This window comes from Leptonychotes weddellii, chromosome 5 (genome assembly GCF_054177405.1).
Source record: "Leptonychotes weddellii isolate Sample4059 chromosome 5, ASM5417740v2, whole genome shotgun sequence".
NCBI lineage: Eukaryota > Metazoa > Chordata > Mammalia > Carnivora > Phocidae > Leptonychotes > Leptonychotes weddellii.
The window spans coordinates 35,198,087-35,208,040 of NC_138373.1; positions in this window are offsets into that span (position 1 = coordinate 35,198,087).

The window sequence follows — 9,954 nt, forward strand, 5'->3', positions numbered from 1 at the left end:
TTTTCTTTACAAAGCTTTTAAATATCTTTTTATTTTTTTTAAATATTTTAAATATCTTTTTAAAAGACTTATTCCCATGCTCACTGTAAGATTGGCTTCTAGGACAAATGGCAATTTAAAACATTGCCTTTCACAGTTTGTTAGCATTTGTGAACATGCTGGCAGTCAGTTCTAGATGTCCCAGCAGATGGGAGAATTTCTTGCTTATTTTTCTTTAACTTTTGACTACAAGAACTTTGCAGCACGCACCATCTCAGGGTGTCCCTGTTAACAGGCAGTGGTCCAGTCTTGGGCTGACTGACTCCCTGTCTGCCATGCTGGGTGCGGGAGACCCGCTTCCTGGTGCACCGCGCAAGATGGCACCTTTTATAGCAGCACTTGGAAAACATCGTGGGGGTTCTAGCAGGTTCCGGTGTTGCTGGCCGCCTCGTACGGCTTCTCCACGGTTGCTGTGTCCGAATGAGGCCTCGGATACGTTCCTGTGGCCGCTTGCGGCCTCCCCAGCTGCCCCCCATGCTCCCAGACAGGGTTCTGTAGCAGAACGGCTCGTCCCGAATGGAGCTGACCACCTCCAGCCCTGGTGTCCCCTGCCTGTCGCTGGTGGGCTAGCCACCGGGCTCCAGGCGGCATCAGAGTAGGCCTGGCGTTTGGCAGGGATGCGTCATGGATGCTGGGACTTCTGTTGCTTTCGGTCAGAAAGCACAGGCTGCCTTTCCCCGCTCTCTGCAGTGGTGAGATTGCTGAGGGACCAGCTGTTACCAGCCTGATCCATCCATTAGAAAGTTCTCTGTCGGGCACCTGGGTGGCTCAGTTGGTTAAGCGACTGCCTTCGGCTCAGGTCATGATCCTGGAGTCCCGGGATCGAGTCCCACGTCGGGCTCCCTGCTTGGCGGGGAGTCTGCTTCTCCCTCTGACCCTCCCCCCTCTCATGCTCTCTATCTCATTCTCTCTCTCAAATAAATAAATAAAATCTTTAAAAAAAAAGAAAGTTCTCTGTCAGTAGCACCAAGGCCCTGGCCACGGCCTTGGCGAGTGCCTGGACTCACCCCCCAGGGCCCACCCGGAGCACACGCTCTCATTCTGTCACTCTGTTCGCATTTATCTGGGATTTTTTTTTTAATCGAAGCAACTTTACTTCATCAACTATTTGGTTGCGTGAAATCCAGCTTCTCTGGAAAACTCAAGATCGAACACTTAATCTTTGTCTTGTCAACTTTCAGAAGAATCACTTGGTCCCTAAGTACCCTATAGGGTTCCTTCTAATGTCATTTGTGATTGCTGCCAGTGCCACTTGATAGTTGAGCTCATTTTCTGTAGATTTTTTTTTAACTTTCTGTGTAGGCAATCATATTTTTTTCTATGTCAAGTCTTAGAACTTTTCTTTTTCTTATTTTTACAGTGGCTAAGAATAAGTGTTACATAGGACGTTTTAAATCATATCATTATGAAAAATTTCAAACATACCAAAAAAGCTTAAAGGATTGTATAGTAAAAACCCATATATGGACCATCTAGCTTCTACAGTTTATAGTTTACTAGATTTTTTCCTTTATATAGTTAATCTCCTCATCTTTCTGTCCATCTGTCAATCCATCATCTACTTTGATGCATTTGAAAGTCAATGTCACATATCCACGTACTTGCCTCCGAATATTAACTTCAGCACGTAAGTCGTTAACTAGAGCTTAGTGTGTGCTCAGGTTTTTTTCCCTCGACAGAGAATTCACAATGAGATGTGCAGATCATCAGTATATACTTTTAGAGTTTGACAAATGCATACACTTGTGTAACTTCCCATCAAGATGTAGAACATTCCCATCACTCCCATGTATGTAAAGCTAGGACTCTGTTCTAAGGCTGGGTCTGTCTGCACCCGTGCTCTCTGCGAGGAGGGAAAGTTTGCTTCATGCCTGGCTTCTTGGCTCACTTTCCAGAAGTCCTGCTCAGTGATACCTCTCTGCAGACAGTGTGTCCTTCCATTTCCACACTAGGGATCCTTGATTTCGGTGGCCTGTGGGGAAGGGCCATTGTTAACTGTGAATGACAGCTGGAGGACTCAGCATGTCCGAAAAATGAAATCAAAATGACCCAAATGAAAGCAGGTCTTAGATGGTTAATATTAGGGAACCTTCTTTTGCTTTCTCATAGGCTGTGGTGTTATTTGTAATCATGTGGAGTGTTTTTCCACCTCTTTATCGTTATTAATAGAAGGCACTAAAGTCACAATATTCCCACTTGCATTTATGTCCAAAAGAAAATGGCTTGTGTTTCTGGGTCCTTTGAAGCACAGTCTGTGGTGAACAGTGTTCTCTTCTGTGCTGCTCAGGCAGGCAGCCTGATCTGTCCTGCTGATTGAGGTTAGTGATTTTTCCTTTCACACTTGCGCAGGGATTGCTTGAATGCTCTGTTCCCTCTTTACATCTTTGATTGTCTCAACATCCTCTCTATGCAAGGATTTGGGTACCTTGCTGTTTGAAAGCATATGGATTCTTAGTTCTGCTCTCTGAACAGATAGTTGCATGAGGTGGAAGGATCTGTATTTGGTTCACTGTTTCCTCACCCCCATTGTTTCTGACAAGAAGTCAGCTGTCATTCATCCTGTCGTTTCTCCAAATGTAATGTCTTATTTTTCTCTGACTGCTTAGGAGGTTTTGTCTTTGGTTTATAGCAGTTTGACTATGTTGTGTCTCTATGTGGCATTTTTGGGATGCTGTCTTGCTTACGATTCTCTGAGGTTCTTGAATCTGTAACTTAGGTCTTTTACCACATTTGAATAATTTTTGCCAGTATATTTTCAGGTTTTTTTCTGCCCATTTCTCTCCTCCTAGGATTCCAATTATGTATATTTGGACCTTTTGATGATGTTCCACAAGTTCCTGAGGGTCTGTTCTTTTGTTACTCAATCTTTAAAAAAAAAAATCTAGGGGGCGCCTGGGTGGCTTAGTCGGTTAAGTGTCTGACTCTTGGTTTCAGCTCAGGTCACGATCTCAGGGTCATGAGATTGAGGGTCATCAGGTTCCGTGCTCAGTGGGGTCTGCTTGCCCCTCTCCCTCTGCCCCTTCCCAGCTCGTGCTCTAAAATCTTTTTTTAAAAAATCTCTCTTCTTGGGCGCCTGGGTGGCTCAGTCAGTTAAGTGACTGCCTTCAGCTCAGGTCATGATCCCAGGGTCCTGGGATCGAGTCCCACATCGGACTCCCTGCTCTGCGGGGAGCCTGCTTCTCCCTCTCCCACTCCCTCTGCTTGTGTTCCCTCTCTCGCTGTGTCTCTGTCAAATAAATAAATAAAATCTTTAAAAAAAAAAATCTCTGTTCTTCAGGTTGAATAACTTTAGTTGAACTATTTTCAGGTTCACTACCTTTTTGTTCTCTGTCCTCCCAATTGTTATTACATTCATCTAGTAAAATTTTAATTTCAGATATTTTCTTTTTCAGTTCTAGAATCTGTTTGGTTCTTCTCTCATAGTTCTGTTTTTCTACCCAGTTTCCCTATCTGTTTATGCCTTATGGGCATGTTTTCCTTTACATCCTGAAGACATTTACTATGGATGCTTCACCATGTCTTCCTGAGCTTGCATTCTGGGTGCAGCATGAATGGAGAAGGGAAGTAAGTGAGATGTGCAGTCTGAAGCATGGTGAGTGTGTTGTTTGGTAGGTCATGCCGGGACAGACTGAGGCCCAGTTGTAAATGTTATGTCCAGAGAAGGCCTCCCTGAGAAGGTGGCATCTGAGCAGAGACTTGACCAAAGGGCCCCAGGAATGGGTACGGGGACAGAGACCCAAGGTGGGCCTGGGCCTCCAGCAAGGGAGGAGAGCCCAGGGTGGAGTAAAGGGGTAGATGAGGCTGTTAGTGGGGTGCTGGTTAGCTTCACCCTCTCCCTGCAGGTCTTTGTGGGTCACTCATGTGGTGTTTTTCTATGATGATTCACGTCAACTGACTTAGCTGAAACCCCTCCTCCATTGTGCACTGATCCTTCCAAAAGAAACGTTTCTGGAAACTTCCCCTAATGGTATCAGGGATGTGGTGCCTGAGGACATCACTGGCCCTTCCCCTCACCAGACCACCACCCCAGAGTCCTTTGTGCATGCAACTTCTGAGCAATACTGGCTGCTGGCAGTGCCCATGGGGTCCTCGTTCTGTGACTGATGCCCACCTCTCCTCTCCGTGGCCTCGTGGAATGTACATGCTGCCCAGAGTTGGGTCTGTGAGGTGTGCTATGCCTTGGTGGCCTCCCGGCTTCCAGACCCAGAGCTGCCTGTCACCTCACTGGAGGGCCAGAAAGCACTCCCTTTAGAAGGGGAGTGAAGCTGGTCCTGACTTGTATGGGAAGGCAAGGAAGAACACTGCTGTGCCCATGTAGTGACCCCCTGTGGAGACCGTGTATGTGGGGGGATGAGGCTGCAGTGCTGCCCTGACCTCTGACCTGGGTGCATGCCGGTTGGAGAAGTGTGTGACTCCTTCCTAGTTCTCAGGTGAGCTGACCCTCCCCATGATTTGCATGTTTATACAATAACTGGACACGGCAGCCTTGCACATCAGCCAGGCCCTGCCCTGCTTTGGTGACAAGGGCGTGCCCATCAGCAGCTTCAATGATGCCCAGAAACCATGTTCACTGAGTGTGTGGAAGATCTAGAAAAGCAGAGTGAAAATGGGTCATTCTCCAGAACTGTGTGGGATGAGGGTGACCCCACTTCCATTGGCACGGGGACCCAGTGTGCATGGATGCAAGAGCTCACTCCGCTGCAGTGCTGAAATGAGGCCCACTCCATGTAGGGCCCATGGACATAGGGTGTCTCTCAACAGACGTGCCTCCCAGGGTTGACGGAGAGCAGGGTCCAGACCTGTCCCTTGCACCCTGAGCTGGCCAGTGGGCACTCGGTGGCACAGGAGATCCAGAATATCCCTGCTGTGGCCGACGGCCCCGTGGACAGCACTGACCAGCACGTCTCAGCCTTCTGACAAGTTACTTTGAGACGGGCTTCGGTTAATTTTCATGCACAGGAAACAAAAAACAAAGAAATGGTAATGCATCATGCCCTTCAGCCTGATATATGTTAAATATTTGGAATGTATTAATCCTAAGAAATCTCTGTTGCTAGATTTAATTTCCGTTGACAGGAAGCATTTTCATATTTATCCCAAACTAGTAAAGCTAGCTAAGGTCATTGCTGTGAGTTTTGTTTCGGGCTAGCTGGTGACACCTGCACAGATCTGAGCAACAGGGGACACCTGGGGCAAGGAAGTCTGGTTGCCGTGGTAACTGAGTATTAACCAGCACCATGACAAAGTGCCGTGGACGGAGGGTCGCTGTGTGGGTGTACAGGTTACACAGGTCACTTCCTGTTCCCTGCAGCGCCCAAGGACATCCTTACAACAGAGATTAACAATTTTCTAAACGATTCATAATTGGGAGCATGCAGTTTAAAATGATTTTATTTAAAGCATGAAATCTTTAGCCAACTCTTCCAAAAGTATCCACTTGCTAGAAAATTCACTCCTATTCACGATCTGATCGGACTTAAATTCTGCCTCTGAAATATGGAGTCCCCCCAGCTTGCCTCTCCTCTCAGAAATCAGGCTTCGTCTTGTGGACTAACAGCAAGAACAGAGCCTCACGTGCCACGTTCCCCTACCTGGTTCAGGCTGGTTCTGGAGGATTCCTGGGCAGATCCAGCTCCAGGCAGGTCCTGGGGGCCAGGGCTGGGGGGCAGGCAGGAGTGTGGCCCCATCTCTGGGGCGAGGCTGGCATCAGTACCGCCCAGCCCCTCAGGACAAAGGACTGTCCCCAGTCTGTCCCCTCAGGGCCAAGTCAGCTCTACAAGCCATTCTGGTGGCCAGAAGGGGTTGCCGAGGCCGAGCCCCTCAAACAGTGTCCTTCCCCGCAGACTCACACGTGTGACGCATCCTGGCTGTGGCTCGTTGCCACGGCGGGTGGGTGTTTGCAGCGGGTATAAGGTTTGCAGAGGGGTGAAAGGCGTTGGCACCTGTGAGGGGCGCTGTCACTCCAGAACTGTGTCTGTGGCGCTCTCTCACCCTCGTGGCACGAAAAGGGTCCCTTGCGTTTCTGTGGTGCATCAGTAACTGTGCACAGCAGACTGGCGGGCTGCTTCATAACTTCCCGCCCTGACATAGAACCTGGAAAGATGAAGAAAGCGACTTTGAAGAGCTTCGAGTGCTCTCCAGCTGCTGCTGGGAGCCCTGGGCGGCCGCGGGTGGGGCAGCCCCGCGCAGGAGTGACAGCCCGTCAGAGGGGAGGCATCTGTCTCCTTTTTCCCGGTTTCTAACCTGAAGCTAATGGGTTTCCTGCTCCTCCTCTGGATGGTGGCTGTCATTCTTGAAGGATCCATAGGTGCCACACTTCATTATTCTAGGTAGGTAGTGATTTTCCGGAAGGTGACGAGCCCTCGGTTGGTACCATCTTTCCAGAGCAGCCGTTTGCGCAGCTTCTACCTTCGACGATGTTTTTCTCCTGGGTCAGAAGCGGCTGCATTTATGCCATGTGGACCTTGACTTGGGGTGACCTCCACAGAGGCCTGCTGCAGGCCTCCTGTCTGAGCTGCCCTGGCCCAGCAGGCCCCTCGCTGGCCAGAGCGTGTCTGCTTCCCGTCCCGAGCAGGCAGACCCCAGAGAGGCAGCCGGGGCCCCCCACCCCCGCACTGTTCACCTCAAGGCGTCATGCCCTTGGGCCACCCCCCGTCACCAGGCACAGGTCAGGCCTCTTGGTGCTGGGTTCTCTGGATGTTTAGCAGAAGAGCATCTTCATTCTCCACGTGTCCCTAAGTAGGGAAGAAAGGTAAGCACCACCTGTACATTGGTTTTATTTAGAGAGCAGGTGCCCTGAGCTGAGCCAGAGGCATAAAAAGTGGGGCCGAGAGATTGAGGCCCTGTGCTTCTAAATGCGCTGAGGGTCCAAATTTAGCACGTTTTATGGGGTCTTTCCTCAGGCTTCCCCTGCAGCGGCCTGGCAGACACGGGCCATGTGTCACATGCCCTTCTGTTTTAAATGCTAGTTCAAAAGCACAAGCCAGGAGAGCGGCCCCCCTCTGACCACACGAGCTGCCCACAGGCTGCAGGGCTCTGGGCTGTGGCCACTGCCGACCTGGAGGACCTGGACAGTGGTGGCTGGCCCTGAGCTCTGGTCAGTGCTGTGTCGAGGTTCGCTGTCCCATCAGCACCAGCTGGGGTGACCCTGCAGCCTCCCCAAGTGCGGCCTGTCCCCGGCCCCAATGCCTGTTGGGACATCGCTGAAGGCAGTGAGCACGCAGCTCCTCAGAAGGGCAAATGTCGCTTGGGAGCTGCCTGCCACCTGCCGCCTGCTCCGGCGGTCACTGTCCAAGCGTCAGGGTCAAGAGTGCCGACCCCACATCCCTCAACTGGAGGACTCCCCCACCCCACTTCACATGGAAGCCTCCCAAACGTGGCCTGTTCACCACTTGCCTACATAATTGGAAATAAGCCGGTGGCCACAGAAGTGACAGTCCAGAAACAGGCAGCTGCATGGACCTCAGGCTTCGTGGCTTCCTAGTGGATGTTAGCTAACCATCACCCCAAAGCCAGTGGCGGGACCAAACATCAGCAGCATCCCTGAGAAACATTCAGTGGGGCGGAGCCTTCTAGGGCCACCGTGGAAGTGAACATTTGTTTTTAAAGATTTTATTTATGGGGCGCCTGGGTGGCTCAGTCGTTAAGCGTCTGCCTTCGGCTCAGGTCATGATCCCAGGGTCCTGGGATTGAGCCCCACATCGGGCTCCCTGCTCAGCGGGAAGCCTGCTTCTCCCTCTCCCACTCCTCCTGCTTGTGTTCTTGCTCTATCTCTCTCTCTCAAATAAAAAAAAAAAAAAAAGATTTTATTAGAGAGCCGGGGGGGGAAGAGAGGAAGAGACAGAAACACGGATCGCAGAACCCAACACAGGGCTTAATCCCACGACCGTGAGATCATAACCTGAGCCGAAGTCAAGAGTCAGATGCTCAACCAACTGAGCCACGCAGGCGCCCCCTGAAATTGAGTAGGCGTCTGCACACCCATGAAGGAGCCAGTTTGCTATCTCCCCTCCAGAAAAGGATCTGAGCACAGGTTGAAAAGGCCCAGGCGCCCTCCTAAGTGGGACTTCTAACTGGTAGGAGGCCGCGGTGGGATCAGCCAGTTGTGTTCAGGTCAGCGCTTGCAGTTGTGGGCTGCGGGAAGCCAGCCGGCGGCGCCCTGCGCATCCGTCTTCTGGGGACGCCCGCCCACCACACTGGAGGACAGTGGTGGTCCTGGGGCCGCAGCACAGCTGTTCCGACGATGTCGGCGAGTGCTCACAGCCCAGGGGCCAGCAGCCAGTGACACGGTGGCTCCAGCCAGGTGGGGGGGGGTCGGTGAGGGGCATAGGTGGCTCCGCTCTCCCCGAGCACCCCAGCAGGGTGAAGAAGGTTCCAGTAGGTTCACAGGAGGGTAGCTGACCCTCTGCGGGTCCATGTGAGTCCCTGAGGTGGTGCTGTGTCCCTTGCCCGCCCCATCACCTGCTTGCCGGCACTTAGGTGGGTCTCTGGGCTCTGCCATTTGCACATCACTTTGATTGGTGTCACTCAAACTGCATATTAAAATTCCGCTCGTCACATCTGTGCAAAGTGATGTGGCAATTAGAGAAGGCGGGCCTGAGCTCTGGGGAATGCTCTGCACCCACGTGAGCGTCTCAAAGTCTATGAGGGGTTTCCAGTGAGTGCAGGCAGGGCCAGCTCTGCACGTCAGGGCTGAGCGAGTGTCCCTGTGCCCGCAGTGTTCGGGGCGGACGCCCCACCTGCCTGTCTCTGCGGCTTGCCTGGTTCTGCCCAGAATGCCCCGCGCCTGCCGGCCCACCCGTGCTGCTGCCCCGTGGCCCAGGGCCTCCCGGCTCCGACACGTTCTCAGCGCGTGGGCAGAGGGACTGGATCGGGTGGTCAGTCTGAGAGGTTCTCAGTCAAAAAGTGGAGGTGTCCACAGAGAAGCACGCCGCAGTTACCAGTCACTTCCATGCTCTGTAGCACCCCTGGGGCATGAAGGCACATATTATAAAACACACCCCAAGTGAAATGAGTCCAAATTTGATGACAGTTATCGCTCAAGATAAAACTAGAGAAACTGTCATATGAGGAACAAAGTCTGTTTTTTCCTGGTTGAGACAAGAAAGGGAGTTTGAAGTAAGTTGTAAAGCAAAGGTCTTGCATCGATGTGAACGAGAAGAGAACCTTGACCCAAGGTATGCAGTTGGTCTGCGTCTGGAATCTCCAAAAACAGACTAACTGCTGATACCTCCTGTTTTTTTCCTTCTGGGAGTTCTGACAGAAGTCGGGCTTCCCAGCTCTGGCTCAGGACAGGTGGACGCGATGGGGCTGGCCTGAGCGCACGTGGGCATCCCACACACTGAGTCCCCACAGAGGGGTGGCACCAGGGCCCCCTTCCCGGCTGCAGCCCCCACCTCATATCCCCTCTCCTGAGGGCACCCCTCCCCAGCACCGTCCAAGCTTCTTTCTGCTTCTGGAATCCTCCCTGGACGGATGCAGGGTGCAGGCTGGTGGCCCCAGCGTCCCCAGCACAGGCGCACATGGCTCAGCAGAGGCAGCGAGCCTCGGAGACGCCCCACTGGCCACCTCGCCCATCAGCCCTGGTGCCGGGCACCGCCTCACAACAAGCTGACCTCTCCCACAGAGGAGCTGATTGGAACTGGGGCTTCAGAAATCCCCAGAACACAAGAGAGGGTTCCCCCCATTTTATTATGAAAAATGTCAAACTACAGAAAGTTTCAAATAGGGGCACAGTGAAACCCATAAACCCACCACCAAGGTTGCACTAGGCGTCTGCTTCACCCCATCCCTCGTCCTAACCTTCTCTGCATCTCAAAGCAAGTTGCAGACCCCAAGAGCTGTCCATCCAGCCCTAAACACTTGGGTTCAGAACGCAGGTTTGTCTGTTGTCTGTTGTTTTGTTTTGTTTTAGGA